We start from the raw sequence: 20,446 nt of genomic DNA, 5'->3' as shown, positions 1-20,446 counted from the left end.
TATTAACAAGGAAAAACTCAAGAGAAGGCAAGAAAGGAAAAGAGAATTAACAGACAAAAAACAGTAATAAAGCAGTAAACCTAAATCCAAATACATTAATAATCAAATGCAAATGGTCTAATAGTTCAATCCAAAGTCAGAGAATCATTGGAGAGATAGAGAGGAACATTACAAAATGGTAAAAGAGACAATTTGCCGAGAAAACAAAATACAAATGGATAAAAAATAATTTGAACAGACACCTCAGCAAATAGCACTTACAGATGGCAAATAAGCATATGAATAGACGTTCAGTATCATTATCCATTAAAGAAATACAAATGAATAGCATGACTGGTACCACTGCATATCCATTAGAAAGTCTAAAAGTAAACAAGCAAACAAAGAAAAATCTGAAAACACCAAGTCCTAGTGAGAGTGTAGAGCAACTGGAAATCTCATCTGCGGCTGTCAGGTATGCAAAATAGCACTGCCACTCTGGAAAATCGTTAGCAGTTCCTTAGAAAGTTAAATTATATATACACTTATCATATTGCCTAGCCATCTTACTCTGGAGCATTTACCCTAGGGAAATAAAAAACATATTCACACAGAAACTTGTAAACCAAAGCTTATGGCAGCTCTATTCATGACTGTCCCAATCTGGAAACAACTCAAATGTTCTTTGGTGGGAGAATAAACTTGGTACGTCCATACAATGAAATATCATTCAGCAATAAAATGGAACAAATGAAAATGGAACACAAAAAAACTTATATGAATCTCAAAGGCATTATGATGAGTCAAAGAAGCCAGTCTCAAAAGGTTCCATACTTTATGATTCCATCTACGTGACATTCTTGAAAAGACAAAAACTATAATGATAAAGAGTAAATCAGTGCATGTCAGGGGTTAGGGATGAGGGGACGGTGTGGCTATAAACGGAGAGCTTGAAGGGATCCTTTGGAAACTCTCTTATATATGGATTTTGATGATGGTTACATGAATCTGTGGCATGTGCTAAAGTTCATAGAGCTATAGGTAATAAAAAGAAAAAGAGTTACTAAAAATTCTAGTATTTTATTAAAAAAAAAATCCAATAATGGGGACTTCCCTGCTGGTCCAGTGGTTAAGACTCTGCACTTCCGATGCAAGGGGCGTGGGTTCGATCCCTGCTCAGAGAACTAAGATCTCACATGCTGCATGGGGAAAAAAACAAACAAACAAACAAGAAAACCCCATAATGATGTGTCAGTGTAGGGTCATTGATTGTAACAAGTGTACCATTATGATGCAAGATGTTGGGGAGGCTATGCCTGTGTGGGGCCAGGGCTATATGGAAACTGTACTCCCATTCAATTTTGTTGTGGACCTAAAACCACTCTAAAAGAATAAAGCCCATTTACACATGAAGAAGATTAAGAGATACAAACTTACAGTTATAAACTGTAAGTTATAAGTTATATGTAAGTTATATGTACAGTTATAAAGTCACAGGGATATAATATACAGCATAAGGAATATAGTCAATAATAGTATAATAATTTTGTATGGTGACAGATGGTTACTGGACTTGTCATGGTGATCATTTTGTAATGTATTTGATTTCAGATCACTATGTTGCACACCTGAAACTAACATAATACTGTATTGTCAACTATACTTCTATTAAAAAATAATAAAAATAAAGAATACTAAAAAAATTTTTAATTAAAAAATTAAAAACAAAATGATAAAAAGTTACTTCTTTGGGGCTTCCCTTGTGGCGCAGTGGTTAAGAATCCGCCTGCCAATGCAGGCGACACAGGTTTGAGCTCTGGTCCGGTAAGATGCCACATGCCGCAGAGTAACTAAGCCCGTGCACCACAACTACTGAGCCTGCACTCTAGAGCCCACGAGTCACAACTACCAAGCCCACGTGCCACAACTACTGAAGCCTGTGTGCCTAGAGTCCATGCTCCGTAACAAGAGAAGCCACCTCATTGAGAAGTCTCTGCACCACAACAAAGTGTAGCCCCCACTCACCGTAACTACAGAAAGCCTGCATGCAGCAACAAAGACCCAACGCAGCCAAAAGTAATGAATACATAAATTAATTTTTTAAAAAGTTACTTCTTTTACCTTACTACTTGGGATACACCAGTATAATTTCCTCAAAACAAAAACCATTAGTGAGAAAAACAGTCCTGTTTGAAAGCTCCTTTTACTTTAAATTCCTGGAACATAAATACTGCTAGGCAAGAGGACACAAGGACACAGCTGCCTTCGTGTATTGGGAAAGTAAATATAAATACACTTATACTCAAAATGTAATTTGTGGTCTCAGTAAATCATCCTGCCTCTCAAGACCTGGTAAACTTCCCTAATTAGATGTACTTAGAGTGATATTTTGCAGGAAGCCCTGTCACTCGATTTTTCCTGTACCTTAGTCGTGACAAAACCCTGTGAGGTGGAGTTCTGTCTTTTCTTATTTCTTATCACTACTGCTGTGGAGTCACCGAGCTTCAGAGCCCAGAAGTTTCCTCAACCAGCTTAGTGTCCAAGGTTTCCTTTTGTCTCTCAGATTCATTACTAAAGGTAATCTTGCACTAGCTCAGAATTGTAGAAAAAGCATCAGAATTTGAAAAAACCTGCAGTGTGCCAGGCAACACACAAGGTATTTCAAAGTTATCTCTGTTGATCTTTGAATCCATCAAGTGAGGTACTTAGGTTTGAAACCATCATGGAAAGCAGGAATTGTGCTGCTGGTGGAATCCTGGTTTGAGCTTGTTTTAAGTAAGTTGTCTGCATACAAAGCTTTACTAGGTGTCCAGGCCAAAATCTTGCAGAATTCCTATTTCTAGTCTTTGCTGAGATTTTAAAGCATAGGATAACAATGTACAAAATGAAGCACACACAAACCAAAATGGTAACCAAAGTTACTTGCCATTTAGAAGCATTTCAGTTCAGGTTCATTTCTTTGGTTGATAGTTTTTTCCATCACCATTATAATACAATTACTTCCCCAGTTGGAGGTTAACATCCCATTCACTAGTTAATTTTTTTAAACCATAATCTGCATTTTGTCTTTCTCTTTGTCCTTGTAATCTTGCCTATAGCTACCCTCTCCTTCATGAATTAATTCTATCCTCTCCAAATGAGCCAGAGAATCTTTGTTAATATTCTGTTCCACTGCAAGAATTTAATCAATGTTGTTTTCCTTTGCCAAAATACAGATAAATCATATCTTCTCCTTTCTACGGTCACTCCTGGTATCACTATCTGTGAAGAGTAGGCCTGGCGAGTCTCAGGTATCTTTGTGAGCAAGGTCTGTTAATGGTTTTAAAACAAAGAAAATTTGGGAAATGTCATAGTTAGAATTAGAGATTTGACAACAACCTCAACAGATATAACTAAAAAACTTTTTTAAACATCCATGGTCAAGTCCAACTCCTTAACTTTAAATTAATTTATCCCATATTTATTTTAAATTTCCATTTTCCTGCCACTAATCCTCAATTAAAACTTTACATTTTTGTTTTTGTTTTTCCCTTACTAAGTGGTCTTTCTGTATCTAGCTTTACCCTCCTTCAATCCATCCTTCTTCAAATAAATATCAAAGATTTTTCTAAAATGCTGTCCTATGCCATAAACTCTTTTAAAAACCTTTGCCATGATTCCCTTTCAGAATGAAACCAAATTCCTGAGGCCAATCGGAACTGGTTCTCCTTCCTATATTTCTAGCCTTGTTTTTTCTGGGCTGGATGACACACTTGTTGCCCTCTAATGGTATTGAATATTTTGCCTGTGTGCTTGCGGGTTTTTTTTGTTTTTTAAGTTGTGTACATTTATACACATGCCACTTACCTCCTCTGCTGTGATCTGTCTGGAGATCTACTTCTTACCCTCCCACCTCAGCTCAGTGGTGACCTATGGCTTTCCTCAGCCTCTCTTGAAAGAGTTTATAACTCTTTCCTCTGCCTTCTCACAAATCAAAAACACCTGTACGTCATAATTCTGTAACATTCCAACATTTCTCCACTGAATAAAATTCAGGAAAAGGATGAAGGTTGTCAGTCTTATGATAACCACCTCTGCTATAATTTGGCGTACCGACTCAGTCTACAGAGCTAGTAGCGTGTCATGTGGTAGAGGATATTAAAAAGCAGTCGTGACCCAGCCTCAGGGGTTAGAGCCTGAGTCAAGTATGTTCCAGTTACATTTCTACTGTGGACAAGCACTGCAGGGTAGAAGTAAAATGTGAGCCTCAGTTTCAGGCAAACTTAGAAAGCACCTTCTCATAGACACTTGAGAAAGATGCCTTGGGTTGGGGTAGTGATGGCATACTCAAAAAGACTGACACAATGAGAACAACAGGAAAGGGACCAAAAATACCTATCAAACCCAACAAGCAGTAAACATGCCCACTTTGAGGCATTATTCCAGGTGATAGAAGCCTGGATGTCCAGAATACTCACAAAACAGTCTTTTACATATTAAAGGATTTGAAATTTTCTTCTTTTGCCCCTTTATCCCTTTTTGGCCGTGATCTACTTAACTACTGGTGCTGGGATTAAATATATGAAGAAGATAGTTTCTTAAATTTAATAGGTACTAAAAATTTTTATTTTAATAACTAATTAATATTCTGAATGGTACTAATCAATAGCCCTTGATTATAAATATTCTATGATGATATGAATTTAGATCAGTGCTACCTTTCTAGCTATTTCTTCATGGACAAGTAATAGTCGATCAGAAAAATAACCGACGTAAGTGATGGAATTAGTTCAGACAGGTGACTCAAAGAAGTAAGTATTATTCTGTTTCACTGCTAGGCTGATAACAGTGCAACAACATAAGGTGAAAACAAGAGATAGGTCAACATATTTTTATTGCAAATGGACCATTATTTAGAAGACTCTAGTACCTCTAGTACAGCATTGCTCAACCTCAGCAATATTGACATTTTGGCCTGGATAATTCTTTGTCATAGGGGGCTGTCCTATTCATTGTAGGATGTTTAGCAGCATCCCTGGCTTCTACTCACAAGATACTAATAGTACCCTGCAGTGAGACAGCCAAAAATCTCTCCAGGTATCCCCAGTGAGGCAAACCTTCCCTCACTTGAGAGTCACTATGTCAGTTCAAAGAATTTTGTGAGAAAAAAGTGAGGGAAGGTATTTGGAAACACTTTGCTCATAAAGTTTTTTCAAACTTTGAGAATTAGCTGTGATTTCAATTTTTATTCAGAAATAAACTATGAATCTCATTTACCAAATAAGAGTTTTCCTTCTATTTGGAGATGTTTTTTGCTGCTTTCAAATACTTCAATGGAATAGGCACAGTCTACTCCTATGTCCTAGAAGAAACATCTGGGGCTTTGAGATGTCAAATAACTTGCCCAAAGCCATGGACTTGTAAATGCTGATCAGGAACATTATCCAGGTTACAGGGACTCTGAAGACCATGTTATATGCAGCTACACTATATTCCTTTGTTTTACATAGTCTCCATTTCAGGAATGACTTTTTGCTCTTTTTATCACCAATTTTCTTAAATCTTATATTTATTTACTTATTTATTTATTATTTTTATTGAATGAAAGATGATTTCAAGTCTACAGTGCTTTACAATTTTCAAAAGTTCCACACACATGATTTCATGTAATCCCATAATAACCATTTTTTCCCCTACCCCTATATTGCCCCTCCCCACTTAAATCTTATATTTAAATACGTTTCTACTTTTTGTCTTTGTGTGTCTAATAGAGTGCTCAGGCTTTTTGAGTACTAAGGTTTAACTGGTACTGTGAAGTAGGATTTGGGCATCGTGACTTTGTGTGTGCATTCTACATACCCTTTCCCTCTCCTTTTCAAATATGGGTCAATCATGGGATTAGAGTACCTCCACAACTCTATTTTCTCATCCTCATTCTTTTAAGAAAAACCAGAATTCACTGTTAAAGTTATTCTCATGTTTAAAGTGGCTACAATTTATTGCATACTTTCATGTAAATATTCATTATCATAACTTCCAAACTACCTCATGAGGTCAGCACCCTTAGTATCCCCACTTCATTGCTGTACAATCTGAGATGATGAGAATGGAGTAAAAGTCACATAGCTTGCCTGTAGGAGCCGGATGCAAACCTAGATCTCTTTGATGGCAAAACCTATATATGGATATATGTATATGTATAACTGATTGACTTTACTGTATACCTGAAACTAACACAACACTGTAAATCAACTATACTCCAATAAAATTTTTAAAAAATAATAATAAAATAAAATAAACTGAAAAAAAACCTCATATTCTTAAACACCTGTACTAATTTTTATTCAGTCTACAAAGACCACTGGGGAAAATTCAAATTCGTAATAATCATGCAAAACCGTATTTCCAGATGTAAATAAGCAAACAAAGGCAATAACTTTACCTTCAAAAGGGGGTTAAACAGATATGACATGGTTATCTATGTCTCTATTTTGCCTTAGCATTTGATAATTCTTATTTATTTGTATCACAGGGTTCTTCCTTGGTCAAAGCCCCAATAAATATTCCCTAAATTGAACAAGTCTGATGTACATCCTTGCTGGGTACAAAAAGAAAAGAATAATAAGAAAAAAAAGTGGGGGGGGGAAGAATAGGCTCAAGAAGATTGCCAATAAATGCAATTATGACCCAAAAGAGCAGTGGTTCAGAGGAGGGCTCTTAAGGAGAAGCTATATAGGAGAGATTTGAATATTTTCACTTTCTGTTTAGTGAGTATTTAGATAGCATATTGCTAGGAAGCAGTAAAACATTATATACATATATGTTTTAAAGAGAAAAGATCACCTATTAAAAATAGAGTAGTTACAATAAATTCATTTAAAAATATTATTGAGTTACCTTCTACTTTATTCAACCAACTTGGTTAATCACCTCCTAAATGCCAGAATCTGTTCTACAACACAGGGATTTACAATAAGGCACAAGAGTAAGACATGCAGAGGATTAAATTTTATTCTACTCTTTTATTTGTGTTTTAGATTTCAGTCAGATGTGGATATTACACACCACATAACTTTAGGGTCACTGAGGGGGGTGAATTTGTCAATTTATGAAGTCATTGTCTACCAACAACCTGTTAGTGTATACTTTGGTCATATCAACAAATGCCTTGGTTAACTAGAGCATTTTAGCAAAGTGTTTGAACCAGCAGTTTAGGGAATAGGTGATAGTTGGAAATGGAAAGAATTAAGTCCTTTCACATAAAACTGTAATTACTGAGATATGAAAACAAAATAATTTCTCTTCTTTCCTCTTTAGGGACACAGCATGAGGGAAAAAAATCACCATCATGAACCCTCCCTCATATGGTCAACATTTTATATTACCTTATTTTTATTTTCACTGTGGATGGACTGTATATTTGATGAAGAAATTCAAATAAAGATGAATTTCGACTTCTCTGAAACACGCTTTTTGGATTCAATTCTGCTTCCACAGTTGAAAATATCTGCCAAGTTTGTGTCACAAATTAGACATCTGAGAAGCAGGCAGCAAGTTTGTTAATTATTGGAATTTAATGAACTTCTTCTCATTAGGCTTTATGAGCCATGCTGTACACAGTATTGTGTGAAAGTCCACAACCACAACACAGTGATGTCGGTAGGTAATTAAGGGCATTGATGAGAATTTTTGCAGAAAAACAAGGTGCGGCAAATGCTTTGAGTATAAGCGCATTATTAAATAGAATTAAGGATTGGTAATTACAGAGAATTAAATAGGGATCATTTCAGTGGCAACAAATTGAGAAGTCAGTTTGGCTCCAAAAACAAATGTTGAATATACACATAAATCATAACGTTTCACAGCCGACACTTCATCCTGGGTGTGATGAGCTATGTAATAGTGTTTTACTGCCACATGATCTGGAAGTAGGCACAGTTTGTCATCAGAAGGATTTTTAAAGTGTTGATCTTTTAGAAAAAGAATCTCACTTTAAATGGCCTCACGATGGAAAACACATGAAACAGATGTTCTTTTTTTTTAGTCTGTTGGCACTTTGTTGTTATCACTCCTGATAGGAAGAAATCTAAAGATCCAACTATAAATAAAATGTAAAAATACATGTGTCAACATATATTCCATCTCACCTGCACTTCTCCAAAAAGAGAAAGCTGTGGAGGGTCATAATGGGTCAGAGTTTGGCAAGAAATCAAAAACAGAAACTGTTTTAAAAGTCAAACATGAGTTGATGATGACCTAGAAAAAATAACGGTCTACTGTAACATCAGACCTATACCCATCTCATTTCTAGCCTATTAAAGCTATCTAAGTAAAACTTAGCATATTTCCAGTGTGGCATAATGAAACTGAATAAGAGACTAGAAAACAGGAGTTAAAGACAACTTTTAAAAGTCTGAAGTGTTCTTAACATTATCCTGTGTATTAAATGTAGCTTATCAATTCAAACAATGCACATGTAATTTTCCTGTATCTCAACTTAAAAAATACATTTATAGTATATAAACCTAATATTATTGCCAAGTGAGATCATAAATATTTAAGTTCTTTTAAACAATAATATATGATATAAATCAACGAAGTCGATGATGATAATGGTGATGATGATGGTGGTGATGATGCTGATGATAATGTGGTTATTATTATTATTTATAATGAGACTCTAAACTGGATATGCATTAAGAAATGGGCCTTGCTTTGCCACCGTCCATGACCTTGACAATGACCACTTAATACAGTTGACCCTTGAACAATGTCAGGGTTAGGGGTGCCGACCCTCCCTGTAGTCAAAAATCTGTATAACTTATACTTCATCCTCCATATACCAGGTTGCTCCATATCCATGGTTCCTCTGTAACCGTGGTTCCTCATCTGAGGATTCAACCAACGTAGACTGGTTGTATCTATTACTAAAAAAATTGTGCATTAGGGAAAAGAGCCCAGTTCAAATGTGTGTTGTTTAAGGGTCAACTCTGTTATTAATTTTGTTTCAGCATACTTGTAAGAAAATTAATCTGTTCTGCTCAAGTTTAGGATTACTTTTCTCTTTCCAATTCTTGGACAAGAGGATTTGGCTTGATGCCAGAGCTGATTCCTACATAAGGAAATATCTCGCAGGGTATATGAGAAGGGGAGGTAAGTTTTTGTTGCTGTGGGGACTCCAATATGGCCTGCAGAAGAATCTGTATGCGTATGCATAAATCTAGTCATACAGTGGAGTGCATCTTCCATGTGATTCTAATTTACAATTTAAAATAAATTTAAATATTAAAAGCTTGAGTTCCTAATTAGATGTCTCCTGTCATGTGTCTTTTTCCCAGTTCCTATGAGTTTGCTAACTTGCAGATGGATCAGATCTATTATCTCTTAAGGGTGCACATCTTTGTGTATGTGTATATTTTCTGCGTTTGTGTTTTTGTCTTCCATGTTTGGGAGTGATAATACTCAGAATGGGTTTCTTAATTAAACTTATAGATACTTATACCCCAAGGCTACAGAGATGCATTCAGCTAATAAATTAGATATAAATAAATAATAAAAAAGAAGCATGACATTTAAATAGCAGGCTTATAGATTTCATGTGAAATAGCTGCAGTACACAGCTGAAAGCTTCAGTAGGATTAAGGAAATTTAATTAATGTTATTTTAAAATGGAATTTCCAGACCCATGTGACTTCTGTTAATGAAATCTTCTCAAAAATCTAGTTTATTCACAGGTGGAAGGATGAGAAGACAAGAGAGTTCTTCAAGATAATCTTAAAAATTTTAAATCTCTGGAAATCGATTCTAATCAACACAACTTTACTGCAAAGTGGTTCTGAATATTGAATGAATAATAGAACATCTTTGACCTTACAAGTATTGAGTTATAATGATGGGTAAAAGATTAGGGAAGTGTGTACTAGGCTATTAGTTCATTATAAATGGTTACCCTAAATGCTCATGGTTGTGATCTATGTAGTGGGAAGTACATTCCTTATTAGGTATTCATTCAAGTAAATCTTTTATTACATTTTGTTTCATTTAACTCTTTTATTTTGTTATGTTTTGTTTTACTCTATTTTATTCTGTTCTATTCAGTTTTATTTTATTTTTTAAAAATACCTTGAAACTAGACCTCTATGAAACCTACTTTAACTTACACTGATCTATTGGGTAGACAAGCATTCAGGCAATAAAACTGTGGTAACTGTAACAGACATGAGCAGGCATAAATAGAACATGGAGAAAAAAGGTTTGACATTTTCCTTGAAGACTTAAGGACAGTTTCATAAAGGATTTGTAGGTTAAGATAAATTTTGATGCAAGAGTAATATTGTTTCTTTGGTAGAAAATAAAGGTAATGTGGGCTGGGTCATTCTGCATATATGAGTGAACAGAAGATGAGATCTGGAATTGGACTGTCTGGTGTTGAGTATCAGCCTGTAGCCTAACTAGCTTTCCTACCTTGGGCAAGTTACTTAAATTCTCTTAGTCCTACTTACCTTATGTATAAAACAGGAATAATAACAGAGTTGTGAAAATGATATGAGAAAATCCATACAAAATACTGACCCAGTGTCTAATAGTTAGTAAACACTCAATAAATGTTTGCTAAAATAATATATATTTTTTTCTCAAGTATGGGTTTTTTTTAAAGATTTATTTATTATTTATTTAATTATTTTATTTATTTTTGGCTGCATCGGGTCTTAGTTTTGGTACGCGGGATCTTTGTTGCAGTACACGGGATCATTTCTTGCAGTGTGTGGGCTCTTTGTTGTGGTGTGTGGGCTTCTCTCTAGTTGTGGCATGTGGGTTTTCTCTCTCTAGTTGTGGTGTGTGGGCTCCAGGGTGTGTGGACTCTGTAGTTGTGGTGCGCGGGTTCCAGAGCGCATGGGCTGTGTATTTGCAGCACGCAGGCTCTAGTCGAGCTGTGAGAGCTCACTAGTTGTGGCACACGGGCTTAGATGGCCCTGTGGCATGTGGGATCTTAGTTCCCTGACCAGGGATCGAACCCGTGTCCCCTACAGTGTAAGGTGGATTCTTTACCCCTGGACCATCAGGGAAGTCCCTCAAGGATGGGTTTTAATGGTATGCGTTTTGTTTGATATTAGTGGTATGTAATGTGTAAAAAACAATCTCACCAGAAGTGAGAGATGGGCCTGGACAGATGGAGAGTAGACAGAGAAATGTGTATATATGGAATATGCATATTCTCTTAAAAAAAATGAAAAACCCATTGAAGCATTTACAAGTAGAATCAAAATATGTTGCTCACACCTTCAAAGTGGTGTGTGAGTAAGTGTGAATAAGAGGGATAATCTAGGGTAATTTCTGGAGGGATGGTGGTCTTCTGCATGAACAAGAGACTATGGAAGATCAGCTTTATAAGGAGAACATAATGGTTTATGTTAGGAAATATATACATATTTAAATACAGTTGATATAGCTGAGGTATTATTATTATTATTTGCATTTATTCTTTCATTCTCTAGTCACTGGCTACCTGTTTTGTGTCATGGACAATGGTGAGACCTTTGTTTGGAGTCCCTGAAAACTGAATTTTGGTAGTTGCCCCAGGTGATTCTTAGCATTAGTGAGGTTTAGAAAACACTGCTCTGTGCCATGGAGTCTTGGAACTGCAAAGTCACATTTAACTTTCTCTTTTCCCCACCCCACATCCTACTGATAAAACCCATATGTCTTGTATATATTGCCTTTCCTGAGTCACCATTTCCACTTCTCTGAGCTCCTCATCATCTTTCACCTGGGCTCATTTACTTGTTTTCTTTTTAATATGCCCTGGTTTTACTATATCTGACAGTTACTTTTTTCCCATTATTGCCTCTGTGATTTTTTAAAAACAGATCTGATCACATGACTCCTTTTGGTTCTGTAATAAATCCAGAATATTAGCATAGTATCAAACTTACTACTTTTATTTTGTGCTTCATCCTTTTTAAGCTCTGTATACCACAGCCACTCAAGAATAAGTTATTAATATTTTCTCCAAATATACAACCTTATAATTCTCTACTTCATCAATATCTAATAGAGATATATACAAATCCCCATTATGATTGTGGATTTATCCACTTCCATTCTGTCAGGGATTTTTGTTCTGTTTTGTTTTTGCTTTGTATCTTTCTAGGCTCTGTGTTGGATGCATAAAAGTTTGTTTGCTGTATCTCCTTGATATTACTTTGCTTTTATTATGCAGTGTTGCTTTGAGTTTACTTTTTTTGTTTTAAATTCTACTTTTTCTGACACTTAAAATTTCACAATGATGGACCTTCATTAATGCTGTCTCCTCACCCAGAAATCAGCTGGGTCAAGTGAAAGTCTATTCCACCTCTGAATGACACTCTAATTACCACTTCAGTAATGAAGTCTCTCTTTTCACCAGGAAAATTCAATCAGTCCCTCTCATATACCTTGCATTATGAAGTCTTTAGTCAGTTGAGGACTTGACTCTCCTGCATTAGATGAGGAGAATATGAGGACCAGAAAATATTTGCTTTTTTCATTCCCTAGAATGCCTGCAACTCAGATGGTTTTACATACATATTTATTTGAATTGAAAGAACTGTACCTAGTTTTCAAATTTTGGCTCCATTGAAAATTCCCTATCCTCTCTACACCTTCATTTCTTCATCTCTATAATGGGGATTGACATTTTATTCTTGTATAATGGCTATATGTGTTAGAGACAAGATAAGTAGGGGTCCTCAGACAGGTCTCAGCACATAGAAAACAAAATACATAATAACAGTAACAACAATAGTAACGGTCAATTGAATTATCTGACATAAGGTCTCTTTTATCCTACAACTCATGTTAGTTACGGTAAAAATTTTTACACTGTTTCCCCAATAATTTACTCCCCTCTATTTTATCTGCTGTTTCTTACAGTTATTCTTATTGGTTGGGAAATTTTAATGAATAAAAAATACAACCAATCTATAAATTACAATATTCATTACTTTTTCTTTTTTTTTTTTGCCTACTTTCTGAAACATTGGTTCACTTTTATCTTCCAATACTCTTTCCATTTTGAGGATATCAGTTATGATTTTTAAAATTTTTCTCTTATTCCCATTTTTCTATTTTCTCCATATTTCCTATTTTCTCTATAATCCCATTTTTGGGGTTTGTTTGCATTGGTGACTTTAACTTTAAAGGGCTTTCTCAAAAGTCCAGTGACAATTTGCACTTCGGTTTCCTTAAAAGTGAGGCACTAGAAAGTTGGTACAAAGATGGGGCTTTACAGTTGGCAGGCCTGCTAATAGGGTGTTTAAAGACTGCAAGTGGTCCTTTAAAGAGTGGGAATTTGAATTCTCCGTACCTACAGTTATTTTTCTTTTACTGATTTTTTCCCAAGAGAAGAAACCTCCAACTGGTAAGTCTAGCAGGAGAGGGGGTTTGTAAATCTCTTACATCATTAAGGAGGCTTCCTCTTGATCTTCCCGTTTTTTTCAATAGGTCAATTTACTCCCATCCTCAGCTATGGTTTGGTACCCAGGTATGCTTCAGGTCTGATGGGGCTCGAGAGATGTGCCTGCCTGGCTGTATGGGTAAGCAGAGGGGACCTGGAGATCTAATTGTTCCATAGTTCCAAAACAGACTTGCAAACTTTCCTCCTATTTCAGCCTTATCTTTCACTTCCACCTTCAGAGGTACTGTGTGTTTGTTATTCCAGAGATTTTTCTAGGGTATTTGGGGGATAAACTTCTTTGCTTATTGTGTTAGTCTGCATCTTCCAAGAAGCAGACACCAAGATGGAACTAAACATGCAAATATTTTAGAGGAAAGATAAAATGGGAAGGGAGTTGGAAAGACTCAGAGAGCCATCAAACTACCATAGAATTCTGTCCCCGAGTGAGGAAGAAAGCTAGGGAAGTTGGATGGAAGCACCTCAGATTGCTGTATATTCTGAAAAAGATTTGGCAAGGTCATCGGGGTATACTTCAGCCAAAATGAGCTCTCAGATGAGTTCTGTTGTCTTCCAGAAATGGATCTGCCTTTGTATAAACTTGCCTTTTTTAAAATAAAAGGCTTTTGTAAAAATATATGCCAAACGGTCTCTCTAGTGGCATGGAAGAACTAGCTCTTCCTTCTAATAGCTAACTCCACACAGCCTTACTGATAAAGACTATAAGCATTCTTTACTCCAGGCAGCTGTAAGTAGAAAGACTATCATGTGATTCCATTTCTATATTTGCTGCTAAGGCAAACTAGCTCCCCCCTTCCATCCATTTTTTTTTTTTCCTAGCATGGGTAGGAAAAAAATATCAAACAATCTCTTAATGAGCATTTGCTGAAGTATAATGAATACAGTCTAATTCACTAATTGAGGCTCATTCCACAACTCTCCACTAATAAGCATCTTAATGTGTTTAACTGTAAGTGTACAAAATAGTTATTGAGATGTGTGGAAATTTCCCATTCTGTACGTGATAATTTTGATAATGTTGCAATTTGATTAATTGAGAGAACATCTTTCACTAACAAAGAAGAAAATATAAAAGTAGCAGTGTCATACAATTATGTCTTCTAAAACACACTTAAATGGCAAATAACATTATTCAAATAAATAAAACATTTTCTTGGAAACAACTTCTGCTGCAATGGGACACTGATTTCAGTTTCTATGCAATGACCGGCAAAACTGACACTGAGAAACTCTCTAACTTGTTTAAGGAATGTAACCAATATATTACTTAATATTTTTATCAATTATAGGAGGCAGAGAAGTTTATTACACTTTCTAATTTCAACCAAATTCATTTTCTTCACTTTAAAAATTTGTTTATTAAAGTTGAAATGGGCTTGGATCATTCATTACATCAAAATCCTTTTATCTCTGTGTCTGTCTGTCTCTTTCCTTCCCAACCACTACCCTTCCTTCTTTTCAGGTTTCACTCTCATGAAAGTAAGAATAATTGATCAAAATAATTCCTCACCACCACCCCCCTGAGAGTCATGTTTAGATCTTTCTAGCTTAGGCATGAAAAGGTACACTTTTTATTGTGGTTCCAGAAAGAGTCCTAGAGTTAACTTTAATCACTTCTGCTTAGCTGTGGGTGGATGATTCCTTAACTAATTATTGTGAATAAGGGAATTGCAATGCTCTGATAGTGCTGGCCTAAGTCACATGCCCAACTCTGCAGCCGGGTGTCGATTCACCACTCAAACTACAAGACTGGGCATGGGTGGCTCTCACAAGTGGGCATGGCTCCTGGACAGGCATAAATAAGGGACATCAATGACAATCAGTGAAGAGGAAGTATGAGCTAAAAATATTACACTTAGACAAATTTCACTTAGATAATTATCACAGTCTCCTTTCAAAGCAAAAGCAGTATTTCAGAAAGGCTAGATGTTGAGTTATGTGGCATAGCAAAAAAATATCCCTGGACTAGTCAGCATTCTCTTGGTCTCACCTGGGCTACGCCACTTTTTGAGAAATTAAGTGTACCATTTCTCCTAGATTATGCAGCACAGCTTTCTTCAACCAAAAATCATGCAAGTAATATTTTCTTCCCAATATATCTGTAAAACATTGTGATGCTCCAAGGAAAAGTTATTTTAATGTAAAACAAATGTTTCCACACAATGCTGAAAGCCTCATCACGGTGAAGGCAAATGCAGATTTCTGTATTCATTTTGTTTCCTTTTTAATATATTTTCCTGGAACAACTAGGTCCCTGGCAAAAAACTAAGGAAAACTGTTTCTGGTTTACTTCTTGTTCTATCTGCCTCAGGATGTTGCTCCTCAACTTTAGTCCAAACCTCCCACTCACTGCCTATAACAGTTAAGGCGATGTATTATATTTCAAAAAGTTTAAAACTCCTTTATATAAGTGTGCACAATCAGCAGGCCATTTGTAATTGCCAAACAAATTCAAGAAGCGTAAGTATGTGTAGGCATAGACACACACCTACTGTTGGAATTTATTCTAATCTCCTCTGTATGTGAATGGGAAAGACTGCTTAAGTTATATAAGGCCACTTATGTAATATGAATGGGTGTGTCACTGATATGGGGAAATGTCAATTCCACAATTGAGGAATGAAAGAGACTCATTAGATATTATAAAGAAAGGCAGTGTTCATGAAAGAATATGGACTGGGAGCTAGGAAACCAAATCTGTTTCTTTGTAACAATGATACTAAAGAGAAGTCACTTAGTATCTCAGACATCATTTTATCTTATCTGCAACATAAAGGTTTTTATACCAGAGTTCTATCTCCGCCTATATCATAGGGGTGTCATGGCGTGTGTCTTTATGTAAATTCATTATTTCTTAAAATTTTGCCTTCTACTTTTCCCCACTCCTTCATAACACCAAATTTGAAAACTTGTCCCCCATCCCTTCCAGATACTAGGGCTGAAATGTGATGCTAAGAAACAATGTTGGCGGGACTTCCCTGGTGGCGCAGTGGTTGGGAATCCGCCTGCCACTGCTGGGCACATGGATTCAAGCCCTGGTCAGGGAAGATCCCACATGCCGTGGAGCAACTGAGCCCGTGCGCCACTACTACTAAGCCTGCACTCTAGAGCCCGCGAGCCGCAACTACTGAAGCCTGTGCACCTAGAGCCTGTGCTCCGCAACAAGAGAAGCCACCACAATGAGAAGCCTGCACACTGCAATGAAGAGCAGCCCTTGCTCTCTGCAACTAGAGAATATTTACATTATTACAGAAAATTCAGAGTTTTGTTGGATAAGAAATTCTAGATGATCGCCTAAAATTTTTTCATTTCATTTTGATGTTCCATGCTTTTATTAATATATCAGGAGTTCAAGACCTTTTCTTAGCATAAAAAAGAAAAAAAAGAAAAAAAAAGCCCACGTGCAGCAACAAAGACCCAACTCAGCCAAAAATAAATAAATAAATAAAATTTTAAAAAGAAATAATGTTGGCATGGCAACATTAATTATGGTAATGGATAAAATAATTCTGTAATATTAGGCCAGTGCAAAAGACACCTTACTATAAGTAAAACATGGTATACACATTTTGATCCATACATATGAGCATTATTGTTTTTTATGTGATAAGGTAAAATTACATTATTAGGGAGAAATAATAAGTCTCCTGTAGACTAGTAAATGACATGTTGAAAGGAAAATCACTGTCAAACTGGCAAAGCAATGGGGAAGTAGCCATCCCCAGTTGGACATCCTCATTGTGGGGAATTTCTGAACAGCTTTGAGATAATTATCAGACTGTCTCAGTAAATACTGATTAAACTTCAATAGAGGATAATGACTATGTCTGGACATGCTTTTTGCCAGAAGATGTTTAAAGATGTGGGAGACATCAAGCCATATTGGTCATGTGATCAACATTGGGCCATGCCCACATGAGGACTACTGGGCCACAAGAGTATCTACAATAGGCAAAGATCTGCCAGGACAAAGAATAAGGCTCATCTCCTGATGTCTGTCTCTCAAAATAATAGCTAAAAGCAAATTCAATGGGACAACAACATAGATGACTAGGCACATAAGACTTGACCTACCCAAAAAATCAAATTATATTTGTAGAAAAATGTGTTTCTAACCAGATTAGAAATGCTTCTCTCAGTGGTCACCAGCAATCTTCCAGCCATCAAGCAAAAGTTTACCAAGTATTAATCAGGAACGAAGTAGGAAGTAATGGAGCAAACTTTTGGCATCGGACATTTTGGGTTCAAATTCTGCCACTTGCATTTACTAGCTGGGTAAACCTGAACAACTCAGCCTCTCTAACTCCAAGTTTCCTTCTCTGTAAAATGGGAATAGTAATTATTAATCCCCAGGGTCTTTATAATGATTAAATTGAGATTGTATAAGATAAGGTATGTAAAGCCCTCAGCTGAGAAAAGGCGTTCTATGTATTTTGGGGGTTCCTTCCTTGTTGTTTATACGAAGATAATCCTTTCCAGTAATACGATTCTCAAAGTCTAGAAGAATCTAATGCTATATAAAATCTATAATAATATAGTAAAATTATACACACACTCACTGGGCTGAATGTTTTGCACCCCCAGAATTCATGTTGAAGTCCTAACCCTCAATGTGATGGCATTTGGAAATGGGACCTTGGGAGGTAATTAGGGTAACATTAGGTCTTAAGGGTGTGGCCCTCATAATAGGATTAATGGCCTATAAGACAAGGAAGAGTCAGTCTCTCTCCCTCTCTCTCTCTCTCCCTCTCTCTCTCTCTCTCTCTCTCTCCTCCCGCACCCCCCCTCCCTCCCTCCCTCTCTCCCTCTCCCTTTCTTTCTCTCTCCATTTGCATGTACCAAGGAAAGGCCATGTGAGGACACAGTGACAAGGTGATCTTCCACAAACCAGGAAGGGGACTATCACCAAGAACCAAATCAGCTGGTACCTTGATCTTGGACTTCTTAGCCTCCAGAACTGTGAGGAATGACTATTGTTTAAGTTGCCCAATCTGTGGTATTTTGTTAGAGCAGCCTGAGAAGACTAAGACAATGAATACTCACTTTTTTGCAAAAAGCCAGTAACATGTATCTCTCCCTCTCCCTGCCACCATAACACAGGACTCCTTTTACAGGTACAGTATAAAGCACATCATGAGAACATATCTAAAATATGACAAGCATCTGTGAGTTTTCTTTTAATGTCAACTTCTGAGGCCAGAAAATTCCACTTATAGTAATACAGAACCAGTAGGAATTCCTACTACTTCAAACCTCTCAGGGACAGGAGTTTGTCTTTTTCCTCTGTCTTTTTCCTCTTGGTATTCTTACTTCTTGATAATAGCCTAGTACTTAGCAGGTGCCCAATAACTGTCTGTTAGATTAACAAATGAATTAATGAATTCATATCACCTTTCAGAGGATTCTATTACCGGTCTAAAAAGTATTATTATTATTTTTTTAATTGGTAAATGCTCTTATTTCTCCATATGTACCAGAACTTCCCTTTACTATAAGTAAAACATGTTATAAATATTTTGGTATGCATGAACACACACACAGAGCTCCTGGTTGAGAACTTGTGTGTCTTCAGTTACAAAGTCTTTACCTGGCAGTTTTCACAAGGGGAAAGCTGCCCTCCCTGTTCACACTTGGTACATAGCCAATGCATTACGGTTTCTGAGAAGACATGAGTTAACGATTCAGACCCTTTGGTCAGCAATGCTCTTACACATACACGCATTCCTAGCCCAGGTGCCTTTATTCCTATATCTGTGTATCTGGTGCCTTTGGCAGAGGTATAATTCAGGTACCTCTGCTCACACCTCCTTATGGGGCAAACTTAAGACACTTTTCCCCACTTGAACTTAGAACTTTTCCAGTCCTAGCACTTCCTCCTCTACCTCTTCCCAACCCCTGAGTCTATAAAACTAGAGAAGCCTTTTGTCTGGGGCTCTCTCAATAGTGAGACAACTGACTCATGTCTATGCTGATCCAACTGACCCTCTACTGACGTGCTGTTCCACGAGGGAAAATGGAACAGGAGGGGAGCTGGCTCTGTCCCCAGTTTAGCCTCTTGCTTATACTATCACAGTAAGTAATCAGAGGCATGACTGTTACTTTCATTTTTTTGGCTTATTGAGGTAATAAACTACTCCGACACGTGGTAGTTCAGCTCTCTCCAGCATAGCTGAGCAACACACACACACACACACACACACACACACACACACAATGGCTAGCACTTGGATAGTCATCATTTTAAGGAAACCAGCCTCCATGGAACTTGTACAAATATTCCTTTAGAGTATGTAGATTTTATATGATGAAACTCTTTAGCTTTCCAAAAGCTTTTCAATGGAACTGAACTTCAGAACATCTTAAGATCCTGACTTGGCAATTTCTTTATGACCTTTTAACCGGATTTCACAAACATAACATAAAAAGAAGAATTCTGACTAAAGGTAAGTTCAAGCCAACTGGAAACCACAACAGATTTTGGAGTGGGGACTCATATGAAATGCATACTGTAAGCTTTAAGCAAAATCCAAAGCCTGGCAAAATGACAATTTAAAAGAGAGATTGGAGGCATTTGGTGCCCTGAAGCTACAAGAGTGGAACTTTCTTGGGATAACCAAACCTACACCAAGAGAAAAGGCTGGAATGAGGGATTCTTTTATCTAAAGATACTTACGGATTGGTTCAAGATGGCAGAGTAGAAGGACATGCTCTCACTGCCTCTTTTGAGAACACCGGAATCACAACTAACTGCTGAACAATCATTGACAGGAAGACACTGGAACTCACGAAAAAAGATACCCCACATGCAAAGACAAAGGAGAAGCCACAATGAGACGGTAGGAGGGACGCTATCACAATAAAATCAAATCCCATAACTGCTTGGTGGGTGACTCACAAACTGGAGAACACTTATACCACAGAAGTGCACCTACTGGAGTGAAGGTTCTAAGTCACACGTCAGGCTTCCCAACCTGGGGGCCTGGCAACAGGAGGAGGAATTCCTAGAGAATCAGACTCTGAAGGCTAGCGGAATTT

This window comes from Lipotes vexillifer, unplaced genomic scaffold (assembly GCF_000442215.2).
Source record: "Lipotes vexillifer unplaced genomic scaffold, Lipotes_vexillifer_v1.1 scaffold504, whole genome shotgun sequence".
Taxonomy (NCBI): domain Eukaryota; kingdom Metazoa; phylum Chordata; class Mammalia; order Artiodactyla; family Lipotidae; genus Lipotes; species Lipotes vexillifer.
Note: the sequence above shows the minus strand (reverse complement) of the source record.